Raw genomic sequence first — 17,673 nt, 5'->3', positions numbered from 1 at the left:
TATTCTGGAAAAGCCCTCAAAATGCATATCGTGGTTGCTGTGTTGTGAAATGGTTCCAATTACTTTATACTCAACATATGATACATAATCTTGAGTTCATGAGTTCATCACTATCAAAAAGCCTTACAAATCTTAAAAATGAGTTTATATCATGCCCTCCTTCACATGTGCAGAGAAGCCTTGTAGCTTGTCTAACCAGCAGGGCACTCAGCCAATGCCTCCAAGCCCAGTTGCTAATATGGCCAATGTGGAAATAAATGGATTTGGAAATCCGTCCTTAAGACCCTAGCACCAAGGCTCACAATGCCATGGTGCCTCTAAACAATTCAACTTCAGACCTCAGGAACTGTGGCCCTTTGGTAGCTTCTCCAGCAGCCATCTTAGCAGGATGTTTTGGTCAGGCAAGCTCAGGCATCGTATTCACTGTGACAATAATAAGAGAAGAGCTTGTTAGATGATTTTTTAAATATTCCCTTCATTACATACCCAACATCACAGTTCAGCATCTGAGTGTAAAACCATCCTGGCTGCAAGTAGCACAGGTCTTCAGGAATGCCTCCACCCCAGGACTGGGGCCAGGGAGGGGGAGACAGGAGTTCATCCTCATGTGTGATGAGTGGTACCTTTGGCTGTAATCAATTAAGATATGAGATGAAAGTGTGGGACTAACACACAATGGAACCCCAATCCCATTTACCCAACCATCAATCACACTTACAGAACTCTCCAGATAAGGTTTGCTGAGCGTTTTGTATTGACACAGCAGTTGTAAACCAACAGGAATGACCAATTCTTAGAGATAGGAAACAGCCAGACAACAAGGCCTTCAGAGACCTGACATTGTAGGCCAAGATCCTTCAGGAGGCCTGGCAAGGAGATAGGTAATAGATTCGGGCCTTAGGCCACGGCCTCTGAGGCTTCATGAAATCACTCTGGGAAAGCTTTGCATTCCAAGGCAAACAGAGACTCGCTTCTCTCCACTCATCCATAGTGTGTGTCACAGGGAATAGGAACATTAGTTAACAGTGATAGAAATTAAGTTGGCTGTGTTCTATATTTGTGGCAAAGAGTTTCTTTCTCTTAATCCTGGACTTTCATAATTAAAAACAAAGAAGAAAATTGTGTTTTCTTTCACACAAAGAGGAAACCAATCTGAAGTCAGAAAGGAGAGAAGCACAGTGTAGTGGGGGCACTGCCTGTTCACTCCTCGAAGCTACAATAACCTTGAGACATAGGTCTCCTTTGACACCAGTGCTCAAGTGTCAGCATCCAAATCCAGAAATTCCCTCCTGATGAAGTCTGCAAATCCTTGACCTTCCCAAACCCCCTTGGTCATTGAAAACCAAGAAACTACTTTATCAAGTTGAAGTCATCAAAGAATTTTGTCACATTCATTTGGAGTGACATACAACTGGTTCCGAAAATACAGCACAGCAGGCCTGAGCACCGGGCTCACGTGGATGGTTATGGTCAGACACTGCGTGTCTGTAAACAGCCCCGTCATCGGAACATGGGCTTCTCAGTGATCCTTCCTGACACAGGTCAGATGATGAACTGCAGCATATGGGATCCATCATCATCCTGAAGCAACAGGCTGTGCTCCTTCAGTGCAGTAAACAAAACACTCCAACGCAGTCACTTAAATCAACAACACTCCTTTATTTTGCTATCCAATCTGGGGGCTGACAGGGCTCCCTCAGGCAGTGCTTGCTTCAGGTCATTCCCCCAAGGACAGTTAGGAGAGCCTGAGGCTTGGGCCACCTGGAAGACCTTTGTTCGTGTAGAGGGAGGGAGGACTCACACAGCCAGGGGCTGGGCAACTCCTTCAAGCTATGCAGGGCTCAGGAGTGCTGGACTTCCTGCATGTGTCCCACAGCAAACTGGCTAAAGCCATCTAGCCATTGCTGGCTTGGCCTCCGGAGGTCATGGGCCTCACTGCCACGGAGCTCTATGCACAGAGCACCACACAGACCCACTCAGATTTAAGCAGAGGGGTGTCAGGCACCCCCTCAGAGTGGCAGGTATTTCAGAAATGCTATGGACCTGTTTTTAGATCATCACCAAGGGGGCTGATACCACGACTGTTGCTTTTGAAAACTCCCATGAGAAAGAAAACAATGGTCTAGAGGAACAGATTGGTTCAAATGCCAAGATGGGGTCCTCGACAGCCAGGCACCACGGAGGAAACTCACTGAAGACCCAGAGTCAGGATGAAAGAAGAGAGGCCACCCAGGCTCACACTCCCAGCCAGGCCCACTGAGCCTTGCATCAGCACCCAAGGGAAGAGAACGATTTAGTCAGCCCACAATTCGTGCGTCAATTTTGCCCTAAATTATGTGTCATTTTTTTTTCAAGCATTTGCACATGATTTTGCTTTAGACACCATATGAAGCTCTGTGTAGTTCATCCCAGAGAATTCAGTTCTTCTCAACGAATCCTTTTGTTTTCCTTAGAGACCTCAAGTTAGAAGAAGCTAGATGGATATTACAATAAAATATCAGCTCAACTTGCATCACCGTCCTAGGGGCAGGTTAAAAACACAAAGTAGAGCCCCATCTGGAGAGAATGGGTTTAGCGGAACCATCTCCATGTGTGAATGTCACCTCTTTTGCCAGCCATATGATTTCAAGAAACAACTGGACTTGTGTGTGTGTTTTTTAAAGGCCATAATGAGTATCCAAGACATCAAAACCACCATGGTGTAATTTCTTTCAGCTATTTCATTTCAGCAATTACCTTCAAAAAAGTTATGATTCATAAATAGCCTCAATGAAGAAAGCTTAAGTATAATTCACAGTTATCCATTTGGGCATGATTTGAGATTGGACAAAACAATTTCTCTTAACTTCTGATTAAGTCAATCTGAGCGACTTGATAATTGTACAAGCTTATTTTTTGTAAAGCCAGGATGACTAATTAAAGGCTGAGAAAACTGACACTAGGTTGTTGAGGCCAGGTGAGTGGTGTTTTTCATTATAAGAGACTTTTTTCTGTATTAAACAATTAACTTGTCCAACACTCTCATTAACCATTACCACCTCATTTTATAGATGGAAGAGTGAAACTACTCAAATGGTTTGACATCAACCTGGCCAGAGAATGTCATTCACTTAGCAAAGATGGAAATGTATTTGATTTCTGGTCTTGGATTAGACCACATCTTAATACAAATGCATGAAGCGCGTATCATTTGAAAATTGTTCTGATGCGTTGAACTTAATGATCTAATCACACTTTTGTCATTATTATGAAGAACTAATACTTGTCAGGTAATGGAATTAAATTCAAATAGAAATGCTCATATATTTAATGGCTAATTTGGAAGAATAAGGTTTTAAAATTCAAAATTCATTTAACAAAGAACTGTTGAGTAATTATGCTCATGAATATAGCACTTTAATCTGAGAAACACATAAGGGAGTTTTAAACATTGAAAATTTTAGGAGCACACATTCAAAAAAGCCATCTGTGTTAATACACCTGCCCACTATTTGGTTGGTTTCAATCCCAATTTTCCTTTTGGCTCTCATTATCTTTCAATGTCCTTCATCCCCAAATCTGTGCAGCCACCGAGCTAGGTAAGGACATTTGTCTCATCCGCCCCATTGTATTAAGTCAGCCTCCACGAGCCTCTCTTTGGCAAGCCTCCTCTGTCCTTGCATTTCTTTGCTTGACAAGACAGACGTTATTAAAATGCTGCGCCTGTGGGTTCACGGTGAGGGATACGAGTGGATGAAGTGATGCCCTTTTTTGCTTCCGGATCACAAACGGTCACAAGGAGGTGGCGGTGGAGACAGTCCTGCACTGGAGCTGACTCACATCAGAGGCTTACAAGAGCCAGCAATTAAACTCCCAGAAATGTTGCAGACAGACTGTTACCAATGCTGGCTCGAATTTGGATGCAAGGAAAATACCCACACCGTGGAAATCAGAACACACTTTCAAATCAGGGAAGGGAGATCACTTGTCACCAGTCACTGTGACTGGCAAGGCTCTACACTGAAGAAAGGAGTGTTTGCCACGTGGCATGTGTGGTTTACTTGCATAGAAAAACAGTTACACTTAATTCTAATGGCAACACCGCAAATAAAACACACATTTTTTTTTTCAGAGAAGCAAACCCAGAAGTAGAGAGGTAACTTTGCAGAATTTAAACGACTGCATGAAGCATTGTAAACTGTTAGCTAGTTTTCACCTTTACCTTGCTAACCTCCTGCCCACACCATCCTCTCTCCCCAGGATGTTGGGATTGATGAAATCTTAAATGTTCTCTAGACCATCCGGCCATTGCTCAGTCTGCATTATAATAAGCCTCAAAGTGGTAGTACTCCTCTTTGGGGGCAGTTCTCATGTAGAAAATTCATGACCTCAGGCCATTCATCATTCATAATTTGAAAGCTCTTATTCTTAGGAATTAATTTTCTTATTCTGAATAAAAAGAAAATTCCCCCTTGCCCCCAACTGTTGGTTCTTGTTCCACCCATGAGGAGTTGGTAACTGCTGAGGTTTCTGCATGCCTAGCATCCCAGGAGACCCCGGGAACAGAGTGAGACTGAAGTGCACTTGTGTCCCTTTTACCTTTTGCAATCACATGTACACCCATGTTCATCCACCCACCCACCCACCCACCCATCCATTGTGCACACATATGACATCAGGTCAGAGAATCTGCAGTGGTTCCTAGACTATAATGCTGGACACACAAAGATGAATAAAGATGGTTTTCAGGCTCTCAAAGTGGGGTCCTTGGAAAGCAGCAGCTGCACCAGGGAGCTTGTTAGAAATGCAAAGTCTTAGCCCCACTCAGAACCCAGGCCTATGAATCAGAATCAGCATTTTTAAAAAATATTTTTATTAGTTGTTGATGGACCTTTATATTATTTATTTATATGCAGTAATGAGAATTGAACCCAGTGCCTCACACATGCTAGGCAAGAGCTATCACTGAGCACCAACCCCAGCCCCCAGAATCAGCATTTTAACGAGAACCACCAACGATTCGTCAGCACCTTAACTGTTGAGAAATCTTGGCCTCAATTAAAACATATACCTTACTTCTCTAGAGCAGAGTGCTTTCATTATTCTTCGTTATTTATACTGTCACGAAGTGTTTCTCATCAACTCTTCGGAGTACCTACCTGAGCCTGTGCAGCTGGCTGTCTTGATCTGCACGGGTCTGTTTCTGTTTTGAAGGATTTCTAAAAGGTAAGAGAGTTGAATCACAATCCTTTCCTCTTAAGTTCAGGTCATTTGTCAGAGTGCAGGACACGTTTTAATGGCTCTAATGAAGAGCGTGCAAAGGGCAGATCCCACGGTCCTCTGCGGGGATGCCGGGGAGCCCTTCTAGCTGCACCTGATGGCGGGTTTGGGTTCCTCTGTAGCCTCTGCTCACAGTGCACACCCCCAGGCCTCCTGAGGATGTCCTGCAGGAGGTGGTGAGCAAAAAAGAGAGACTGTCCCCCCCCCCTCCCAGCACCATCAGCATGTGCCTGGGGCGTCACAGGAGTGCCCCGAGGCAAGAGAGACTTTTTTTTTTTTCTTTCTTTCTCCTGGGAGTTGCAGATGCATTTATCTCATCCTTGAAGAAATGGCTTTCGACCTGGGAACTCATCCCTAAAGAGGTCAGAGTGTTTTCAATCTGCTATAGTTTCTTTAATCCTGAAATGAGGAAAAAGAAGTCAAGATAATCACTGTAATAGAAACACACTGCAAAGCAAGACCAGGTTTGTGATGCTATTTTTACCGTGGGGCCTTTGAGGGTACTTTAAAAGCAGGGGTTTGACTGAGCATGTGAACCCTCACCAGCCCCCCCCCCAGCTGCACGTGCTCAAGCATACCTGGTTGCACGCTTCAACACACACATACACAGCACACCACCATACCAACAACGCCCTCCACCCTTCCTTCTAAGGAGGCATTTTTGTTACTAGGGCACATCTTATGTTTTCAGTCTGATACACAATAGTTGGATTATTCACAGAAGGTGAAAACATCTACATTTTAACTTTACATATATTGCAAACCACCTTATAATTTTTATTTTCCTCCCTTGCAATTTTTCACTCCTTTTGATTCTGGAAGACAACAGAAACATTGTTTACTTGTAATAATACAATGTCATCAAGGTCTTGATCTCCCAATGTGTGTTATTTGCTAGGGCTGCCTTTAACAAGATGCCATACGCTGAGTAGCTGATTTCTCATAGTTCTGGAGGCTGGAGTCCAAGATCAGGTGCCAGCAGGGTTGAAATCCTCCAAGGCCTCTGTCCTGGGCTTGCAGAGGGCCACCTAGCTGTATGGCTGACTCCCTGGACCAGGCACATCCCTAGTCCATTTCTTCTAATCACATGGGTCCCTTTGGATTTGTGTGTACCCCAATAGCCTCAATTAACTTAATCACACCCATTTCCAAATATGCTTACATTCTGAGATGCTGCGTTTTTGAACTTCAAAATATAAATTTGGGGAGGGCAAAACCAGCTCTGAAACATATGTCAGATGCTTTCCAAATGCTCCTGCAAATTCTCAACAACTGTTTGAGGTGGACACAATGAGCACCCAAATCTCAGAGAAGGAAGCCGTGGCCCCAAGAGGCCAGGAACCAGCAGTTACCAGCTCACTGGTGATGGACTGGGTCAGAGACCGTGCGGGAGTTGCTGCTCTCAATCTCAGCACTGCACTAGCCTTGCTTTTTATTCAGGGCATCACCAAGTTTATAAATGACCGGGCTGTATTTGTGCTGAGGAGAACAGCTCTATTTGCTCCTCTATCAAACAAATCCAGAATGCTGAGGGTTTTTTTGTGGCTTCTTGCCAGGTTTTACTGTTTCCTGTGTCCTCCCCCATGTGGTCCAATCTTGCTATTGTCCATGTAGGAGTCTGCCCAGGGGAGGGCAGGCGCAGACCTCATGGCCCATTGCCGGCTGTCAGAGGGTTGTTCTTCCATTCTCCACACCCAGTGGCCGTACCTGGTTACCTGAAATAGACCACGGAGGCTGGGGCAGTGTTTACACATTGGAATTCAGCTAAGGGGACAAATGAGGATTTCTTTGCCTTTTTGAGAGTCCACTTTTTCAGCACGCCCTCACCTATACCCTTTGCTCTGGACCTGCCCCCTTAGAATTTGCTCATAAGACATGCAATGACTTCTCAAAGATCTAGTACCTACTTAAGATGTAGGTACTATAATGCAAAAATTCTGTGAGAACTTTTTGTTTTTCTCTTTAGAAATCTTTTTTTTTTTTTTTTGACCTCATCTGTTAGCAATGTGTACTTTGATTCCTGGTACTCACTGACAAATGATATGATATGTGTTTATCAAATGTTGTTGATAATAATATTATGTACAGGAAAACAAAAGTTATGAGTTTCTCACATAAAAACATACATGTTGCACAAGAGAATGTACAAAAAAATGAGAAATGAAGTCGAAGAATAACTTTTACTTAACATTATATCACTAAATATAGTACTAAGTCAATGATAACAGTTAAAATTACTAAGACAAAATTGATATCTCAAGTTAGTATAGTGACTGCCTTCAGATTTTGACACAACAGATATTAACTGCTCTATTAATTAGGTGCCACTGACGTTCTTTGGGGTAACTATGTGTTATCAGAGGAGGAAGCTACACCTGTCACCCAGGAGTATGTTCTGGGAGGGCACTGGACAGCAGGCCCCTATGGCTCTGTCCAGCATGATGGGCTGTGGTTTTCATCACTTTGTAAACAGTGTGTCCTTCCCTGTTGTCACAGGAGTCCTCGCACCTCTCACCCTGTCAATCTCCAGCTCCATGTTACCCAGGGGACATGAAAAAGCTACAATGGCTGCTGCTTCTAGCCACTGCCTGCACACAAATTGTCCTCGGGGTAGACTTTCCCACCAGCCCTGCCCTATGAGCCCCAAACCCCGCCAGTCTTTCTTGGTACACGCTTGATTCAAAAGTTAAGTACTCACTTAAGCCATCCCTATAATGACTCTGCCTAAAATAGTAACTGACTTCGGATTTTGTAACAAAAAAAAGGACCGAATCCCACTCCTCTGCTGCCCTGGATTAGATTCCTTAGAAACCTCCCAGATGGCCAGGCCCTTCCAACTTGATGAAGGAGGGTGGGCAGCAAAGAAGCTTCTCTGTAACCTTCAAATGGTTACTCTAACTCACATCTTTCACCGATGACCTACTGTGTGCTGGATCCTGCCTGAGGACCATATTACATTATCTCATTTGGTCATCAATACAACCCCACGGGGCAGATGTTAACTGCGTCTGGTGGAGGAAGAAACCAAAGATCGACAAAATTAACAGATTTGCTTAAAGCTTCCTCCCAAATGGCAGCAAGGCCAGAACTGCATCCTACGGCTGATTCCTCCCTCCATCACACAGGCCGATCCTGGATTCGGTGGTGGAATTCGATAACCGGAAGGGAGCTGGAAGGTCATGAAGCACAAGGTATTGGGTGTCCAGGGAAATCAGAAGTTTAGAGGTTAAAAATCCCTGCAGACATTATGAAATTAATCTCTTTCCTTGCACCTTTGAAGAGACAGGGGGTTCCTGCTCAGTCACTGCCCCACTGTGACGCTCGGTGGAGGCCTGCCCTCTACTCCTTTTACCCATTTGTAAACAAGACTCATTCCTACCCCCAACCTGCTTCATGGGTGGTGCAGATGAAGTCTATAATGTCTGCAAAACGCTTTGAGCACATCAAAGACAGCACTGTATAAATACTGTATTATTATACACATTCCCATAGGAAGCATCTCCAGGGCCCTTTGATCCATAAATATTTCATTGACTCAGCCCAGCCAAAGCCATTTAGACTTGGAGGCATCCTAAGGTAATTGACCACAGAAAGAGTTCAAAAAGTGATGCCTTCTGCATCATTCCTCAGTTCTCTTCTTAACCCAGTTATTCTAACTTGTTCATTTTTAATAATTTTATGTCATTTTTTTTACATTGGAAGTTCCTGATTAAGCATGTATCTGCATGTAATTCCTGGTTCCAAACTATGAGAAGAGAATAGCACAGTGCTCACACATAAGAAAGAGAGGACTCCTTTTGAAAAAGAATAAAAAATTCTTAAAATATTCAGGTCTCACCCCTCAAAGATGACATTCACACTTGATGGACCTATTTTTTCTGCTTTTCTGAATTATTAGATTTAACTTCATTCCATTTTTAAGAGAGAGGCAACAGATTTATTTACATCATTTGCAGAAGGAATAAATTTAAATACACAATTTCCCAGGAGTCAACTTCATTGTTTCTTTCTTTATCTCATTTTGGGGATGACTTAATTTATTAGAAAAATATAAAATGTGTTCTACTTAATCCAAACTAACTTTATTTATTATAAGTCCAGACAAGTTCTCCATCCTCAAATTCAGGAGGATTCCTGGGGCAACAGGCAGAGATGACATTTTTTAGAGATAAGCTTATAAACTTCAGCCAAAAAAGACTAAATTTTAATGAACATATTTAAATGTAAAATATTTGTGAAAACTACTAGATATTAGGGAAATGTTCAGAAGTCTGAAATAACAATATAATAATGGATCAGAAATCTTTTAACAAATAAAAATTTCTGCAATCCCAGGAAAAAGTGTAACTGAAATTTGCAATTAGTTGGGTTCATTGTTTAATCTCATCATTTTTCTGGCTTCTCTTCTGCTGACTCCAAAAAAAAAAAAAAAAAAAAAAAGAAGAAAGAAAAGAAAAACAAGGAAGAGGAAGGATGAGTTATCACTCACCCAAAGGTTTCCCGGTGGGAGTGGAACACCCACTCTCGTTGTCGCAGATGTGGACGGACGCCTGTAAAGAAACGTGAATCATCACGATCATTAAAAAAGAAGAAAAGGGAGAAATGCACACAAGCATGTATTTGCCCGTGGTGCCCTACAGGAACAACACAGCCATCAAAAATACAGAATTCCTTTCATCTTCACTGCCTGAAACATGTAAAAAGTTCTAAAAGAACATTTTATTATTAACAAACTTATCCTCTTTGGTCACCTGTTCGGTCTTTGCAGTAACCACTCTCCTTGATCCCCAGCCAGGGTGCCCTGTTTGTCTAATAAGAAATTAGTAACACTTTTGCTCTTCCATATGCCTCCAAATTTGTTACTACCAAGAGGTTTATGATCAAATCAATGATAACATTTGAGGACACGGATGAAATTTCACATTTAACTCCCAAGCCACTCAGAATCAAATGTATGAATTTAATAATACCCTGTAGTCCTGTGAAATATTGCTTCATCCAGGATGTAGAAATGCTGTCTCGTGTTCTCACAGTTCCCATCTTGGACCTTGGCCAGTACAAAGAAAAGTCATATGCTCACCAAGCCTTGCTCAGCGTATGCCACATACATCCAACCTGCCGTTTTCATTAGCCCTAAAACACATCTATTTGCTATGCAAATAATTATGCAGCATCTACTAACTGTCAAGCAAGGCTCATAGTGATGGAGATAAAATATAAAACATTTCTTTATGGTGGGGGCACAAATCATTAGCAAATAAACAAATAACTGCACATTGGTTTGGATATGGTTTTTATCTTCCAAAATCCATGTTGAAAGTTGGCCCCCAACGTAACATTGTTGTAAGGTGATTGCTATAAGGTGCTTGGGCCAGGGAGGTTCTGACTTCATGAAGGGATTCATGGCACCCGAGGTCTGGGTGAGCTCTCACAGAAGTGGCTTCTCACTCTCCAGGGATACAGGAGTAGATCCACAGCCCTCAGAGTGGGCTGCCACAAAGCAAGGTTGGTCCTCATGTTCTGTCTCTTCCAGAGGCATCCATTTGCCCTTTGCTTTTCCTCCACATTACAACACAGCACTTGGCCCTTACTGGATCTTAGACTTCCAGTCTCCAGAACCACAAGCCAAATAAACTTCTGCTCCTTAATAAGTTGTCCTTTATCAGGTGTTCTGCTACAGCAACAGAAACCGACCAAGATATGATATGGAGTCACAGATAAGTGGGTCAGTTATGAAGTAATGAGACATGCTCAGCAGATATGCTGTGTCTGGGGGCTGAGGAAGGTGGTAAGGAAGTCTCCCCAAGTCGGTGACCTTTCAGCAGTGATTTGATGAGCAGAAGGTGCAGGCCATGCAGAGACCTGTAGGAAGAATCTTGCATGTCTAGGAATAGCAAGAATCCCACAGAGCCTCTCAGAGCCTGAAGATAAACGGAGGGGAGGAGCAAGGAGATAAAGAAGAGATCAAGAGATGGTTCAAGAAGGCAGTTGGAGGACTCCAGCAGCCAGGGCAGAGTTGCAGTGGAAATTGGAAGCTCATTCGTCAGGGTCCTTGGTAAAACAGACACCAAGAGGGGATTAAACGGGCAAGGCCATCCTTATAGAGGGGCCTGTGTGGAGGGCCATGGGAGGAAGTCAGGAAAGGCTGGGGAGCACTGGGGCTGTTATGCAAGGCTGACCCCAGCCAAGGGCCCAGCGGAAACATCCCATAGGGCCATGCAGTCCAAGGTGAGGGCAGCAAAATCTGCCGGAGCCCTGGAGCCCAAGTCTGCAATCCAGGGACCTCAGTTCCCCGGGGATGGGCTCTGACACCAGCTCTGCCCCATTCAACCATTAGTGTGGAGCAGGCTTTGAGAGCCGGCCTCGGCCTCGTGCAGACACAGCCTGGACTTCAAAGCCCAGCTGGATAGTGCCCTACTGCACTTTTTGGTAAGAACATATTTTTCTTGTTTTACATAATCATTAAAATTTCTAGGGCTGGGGGTGTAGCCCAGTGGTAGACCTTGTGATTAACAGGACATATAGCATAGGACCTGGGTTCAAGGCCCAGTCCTCAGCACACACACACACACACACACACACACACACACACACACAATTTCCAGAAGCACAGATAAATAGGTAGCAGTGGTTACCTACAAAGGGATTGAACTAAGTGTGTGAAATAAGATGTACAAGAAAGATATCCATCATTTACCAATACACAAAATAAATTTCAAGTGAGTAAGTAAAATTATTTGGACAGTGTGCCAGGCATGGTGGTGCACGCCTGTAATCCCAGATACTTGGGAGACAGAGACAGGACAATCACGAGTTTGAGGCCAGCCTGGGAAATTTAGTGAGAACCTGTGTCAAAATAAAAGGGGGCTAAGGTTTAGTTCTTTAGTAGAGAACTTGTAGAGCATGAGCAAGATCCTGCTTTAAACCTCAGTACAGGGGGAAAACATTTTTAAAGTTATTTTGAAAGAAAAGAAAAAGGAAGGCCTGAAAGAGGCATATTAACCTTGGGTAATGGCTTTTTTGTTTTGTTTTGTTTTGTTATCACTGAGGATTCAACCAGGGGTGCTTAACCACTGAGCACATCCCCAGCCCTTTTTATGTTTTATTCTAAGACAGAATCTCACTAAGTTGCGTAGGACCTTGCTAAGTTGCAAAGACTGGCTTTGAACTTGTGTCACCTCCTGAGCCACTGGTATTACAGGCATAAGTCACCAGACCCAGCGACTTGGGTATTAATTGTGGGGATCAGCGGAGATGAAGTTGCCCAGGAAGGAGCCAAAAACAAGTGGAGGAACAAATAAGAACAGAGGGTCGTGGTGCACACAGTCAGCCTGGCATTCTCACAGAGCTGTGAGCAGATCAGGGCAGAGCTCTAGAGCTGGGGTCTCCATCATGAGCATACAGCAGGTGCCTGGTGCCTCTGGGAGAATGCACTCTCACAGGCAGAGAAGGTAGGCACTCCCGCAGTATGGATCCTACAGAGGAAGAGGAAGGGGAGCTGTTAAAGAGCACGCAAAAGTAGCCAGGGGTTGCCTGGAAGCCAACTGGACACCAGGTTTTGAGAAGGAAAATCTGCTCCTCCCAGTCTGAGCTATCAAATGAGAGTACCAAAAACATCTCTAGATGGGGCTTTTGCTCCTGGGTGATTTTAACCAGAACTATCTTAGAGAAGGGGGCAGGGACTAAACTTGGTAAAAATGAATTTATGAAAGGGTAAATGGGAGGTGGGGATGAGTGACAGTGAGTGGCCAGCACGGAGCTGTCTCTATAGGGACATAAGCTGAAAAAGAGCTGTGTGTTTGAAGGTGACACCACAGGCTGTGTGCTGCCAGAAATGATACTGTGGAGAGGAACAGTGTTTGCAAGCAACTGGAATTCTCAGTTTAAACTCAGATACCTCCATGATGTTGCTGCCTAAAACCGCTTCTGGAATTCATGTGCACCTATACATTATATGAAAGAAATATTCTGCTCTGGGTTTAATTATAAATTTGCTATGGCCTAAAACAACACAACCTCAACATTCTTCAAAATTGATGATTTTGTGCAGAAGCAGCTATTAATTTGCAAATTCTCAATTTAAATAAGTTCATTACAGCTATTTCAGTAATATGAGTTTCATTTGCTTTTAATAAATTTCAATGTTTTTCTTTCTTGGATGACCTTTTAGAATACACCTTCTAATCTACACTGCGGTCACACTGGATCCATAATAGCTGTCAAAATCCTTCACCTAAACCCAAAGTTATTCATTTTAGTATAGTATCTATAGTATTAATTCAAAAATCATATTTCATGAGAAGAATAAAGAAATTTTTTTAAAAGAAAAACACAATGTCCTCCAGGAGGAATTTGATAAACTAAAAGTGGGAGTTAAAATATATAGATGCATAAATTGCTAAAATCTGTTATGTGTTAAGCTCCATAAAAGAAGTGCAACCCCCTACAGGGACTTGGGGGCAGGAGACATTGATTTCCACCCCATGTGATGGCAGAAGATGTGTCAGGAAAGGTCCCAGAGGAAGCCCACTGCTTCTGGGGTACTTCCTGAGGGGGCTTCCAGGAGGGATGGCTTCAGAGGGACCTCTGTCAATAGAGATTTGGAAACCACAACAAGGCCACCTGGAGCTAGTCTCAACAGGAGCTGTTGCCACCCTAAGGTCAAAGGGCCAAGTGAAGACAGCAGTAACCTGTCTCTCGCAGGGGGCAGGAGAGGAAGGAGCCCCTGGAGAAGCAGCAGGCCTCTGTCAGAGAAGACAGGCAGTGCGGGTTCCCTCGCAGCAGGAGCCCAGGGCTCAGTTCCCCGCCTTCCCTCTCCCCGCCTGCCCCCACCCCACCCCCCACCCACCCCCGTGGCCTCAGCAACCAAAGCCTCTGGCCTGGGAACCCTCCACAGAGGCCCCTGAGCTCAGCATCCTGAGGCACTGAGAAGGGTGGAGCGGGCCAATGGAGGCCTGAACAAAAGGTTTAAGGAAGGAGACAGCCTGAGGGCTGAGATCTGAGAGGCAGGGAAGAGGTGTGCTCTTGGGGCTAAGTCACCCTTCAGCTCTGGATGCAGGTAGGGTTGGAGGTAGGAAGCAGGTGGGAGAAATATTTCATTTTTTGAGGACTGGGGCAGGACAAGGCACAATGCCCTGCGGTTTGAGTTCAGTTTTGCAGAAAATGAAGAATCACTAAAAGTAACTTGTCTGTCAGTGAGGCGAAGAGAAAAGTGGATCACAAGAGGTAACAGGGACTGAGAACAGAAAGAATGTGTCCAGGAAAGTGCTGAGACTCAGACAATTATACTTCTGTGTCTGATGTTCTCCATAGAATAATCTCATTAAAATCATTTTTATCTGGGCAGCAATCTAAGTGAATTTTCCAGAAAACAAGAGACTCTGCTCCAATCAGAACATTTCCATTAACGTCAGCATGGTGAATAAGAAGACTTCAGAGTAAATAAAATGATCGCTCTCTTGGCAATGATGAGATGCACTATGGAACTTGACCAGGTTCTGAACCTACATTTTCATGCTATAGAAAAAGGTGCAGCCACCCTGGGAAAGAGTTTGTTGAGTTGTTAAAAAATATAAACACAAATACCCATGTGACACAGCACTTGCCCTCCAAGGTCCTGATCCAAAAGAACTGAAAGCAGGAACTACAGCAGATACTTGTGCATCCATATTCAAGACGGTGTCACTCAAAGAGCCAAAAGGTGGGAACAATCCACTCATCCACTGGAAGACACGTCGATGAACAACACATAGTATGCACACACAGCGGGGCATTGTTCAGTTATAAAGAAATGCAATTTGACATGTGTAAAACATGATAGATTTGAAAACATGCCGAGTGTCTCATTCCATGGATATGAGCTGCCTGGAACAGGCCAATTCATAGACAGGAAGTAAAATGGAAGCTAGCAGAGGTGGGGAAGGCAGGAAGAGGGAAATTCCTGCTTCATGCGTAGAGCTTCTGCTGGGGATGATGAAAAAGTTTGGGATAGCGATAGAGATGACGGTTACCGGACATTGTGCACGTATCTAATGCCACTGAATTTACAGTTCCAAACAACTGAAATGACAAATATGCTATTTATATTTCTTCGCAATATTTTCAAAAAGTCAACTTCTGACGCATACAACAACCAAGCATGTGCGATCTATGTCGAGAAAAAGGTTCCCTGCGTGACAGGTTCACACTTAATTTTATGACATTCTTTGAGCTGTCATCCCCTACCACCGAAGCACGCAGCAGGCCCAACCATCCACCGTCCCCATGGAACGTTCTGGAGCTCCACTAATAAAGCTCTGTGGGGGGGCACACGCACACACTGGGGACACGTCCTCCTTTGCCTTTGCTAGAGCTATTCTGAGAGACCAATTCACATGGAAGTAAAGACCCAGTAGTACAAACTGTGGTGATTTTACAAGCCATACACTGTCTGAGCTTCCGTGAAGGAAATACTGTGATTTTACTGTTATACAAAAAAAGACAAACAGGCCTCATTCTAATGCAAATTGGTCATTCCAAGCCATTCACCAGGGGAAGACTTCTTGAATAGTGCAAAAGTTGAGTTGTTCATAGGGTTTGTTTAATTAGGGTTTTTTGTTTTGCTTTTTTTTTTTTTTTTTGGCAGAGGAGGGACTCTGTTTTACTTTCATCAGAGTGAAAAATAAGAGGAAAAAGGAGGAAGAAACCAATGGTGCAGTTCAGAGCTTTCTGTAATTTCTGTCCTGCATGACAAGTCCCTGGGAGGCACTCATCCAAGATGAGGGAGAAGGGAGCACAGGGAAATGACCAAAATGACCGTCCCTGAGTCAGAAGGCAGTGGTGACTCCCCCAGTCAGCAGAGCCCCTCTTAACAGAACAGTCCCCGCTCAGCCCGCATCAGCACCTCTCCCCACCTCACAGCAAGCTGCCTTTTCAACTACGGAAAGACGACTGCTTAGAACTTGCACATCAAAGAAAAAAAGTAAATATGAATAGTCCCGAATGCCCAAATTAGGCCACCTCCTCTACTAGTAAGTCATGTGTCTTCAAAAATGATTTCAGATGCACTTTTTCCATTTTTTTATTCAGATAAATGACAAGCAAAAGTAACTTTAATATTTTTCAGCTGCCTGAACGATGAAAGTTTGCTTATAAGGAATACACCATGGGTCTCCACCGAGAAATGGGTGATGCTTTCAAAAAATGCTAGTGACTCTCGAATTTCCTTTTTAAAGATTGGTGCTTTTAAGATATTTATAAACATAAATTTTTCTAACTATTTCACATTTTACTGCCATTCACTGTAAAACAAATCTAAACAGGTTAATAATGATCCTCTAGAACAATATCTATGACAAATTTTCTATTACACTGCAATGGAAAACTTTAAGATTAAATTGTTTCTTAGAAAGTGTTACCTTGTTTTATACAACCACCCATTTCTGATCATGAAGTCTGGCAACTTTGCCTCTGGTTTTAAAACAGGCCTTGACAATAAAGACCATTGGGGTCATGGGTGAGTTTCCTCTCATGTCCAGTATCCACGCACAGAAGACCTCAAGGAGCATCTCCTGCTGGTGGGAAAAGCAATGAACATTTTGGAGATGGTGCCCACCATGGAATTCAAGGACCTCCAAGTGCCAAGAACCCTGGAGGCCTCCGGCTGCCCTGTGAATTCTGCCTTCTGTCCAGGAGATCCCACTTGGGGTTCCTAGATCCACAGACATGATGAGGCAGGAGCATCACAGAAATTCCCATTCCTGAACTGCGTGTTGAGAGAAGTCTAAAGACAGACGGCCCACATGACACTAAAATGTGCTCTTCTAAGTGTAACGTTTCTAGAGTTTTCTGTAGTGAGTCCTCTCCCATCTCCTGGAGGAATCACATCTCCAGGACGGTGTGGCCCTATGCCATCACTTGGGCTCTTGTGAACTATGGGCCACAAGCGAGGGTAAGAGGAGACGCTAAGGGCTGCCCGAGGGGCTACAAATGCAGCCTCTTTCAAGTAGCAAAACTTTGGCCTTTTGGATACAATGGAATCAAAAAATGTACACGTAAAAATATTTTTTTTTCAAGGAAAAAAGTACAGATTTTTTAATACCTCAGATCAAATTAAACCTTATGGATAATGATTAAAATACACAAAACAGATCATCACTTGGCCTAGCAAAATTAAGTTTGTAATTCACATTCCTCTGTGGTTTTCCACTGGGGACATGGAGTGGGTAACGGTGTCTGGGTATAGAGGCAATCACCACCTGCCAGGCACACTGGAAACAACAACTGATCCCAAATGGAGAAGAGGTCACTCGTGTCCACCCTCAAGGATTGCCAGGGGATTGAAATCTAGTATGTTTTCATTATTTCCCTTATCAATTCTATTTATAGGTGAAGATTTTGCTATTTTGTGCTCTGGGCTAAATGTGGTAAGCCACC

The sequence above is a fragment of the Marmota monax genome, unplaced genomic scaffold, assembly GCF_021218885.2.
Source record: "Marmota monax isolate L192 unplaced genomic scaffold, Marmota_monax_Labrador192_F-V1.1 WCK01_AAM20220418_F8-fsc00026, whole genome shotgun sequence".
Taxonomy (NCBI): Eukaryota; Metazoa; Chordata; class Mammalia; order Rodentia; family Sciuridae; genus Marmota; species Marmota monax.
Note: the sequence above shows the minus strand (reverse complement) of the source record.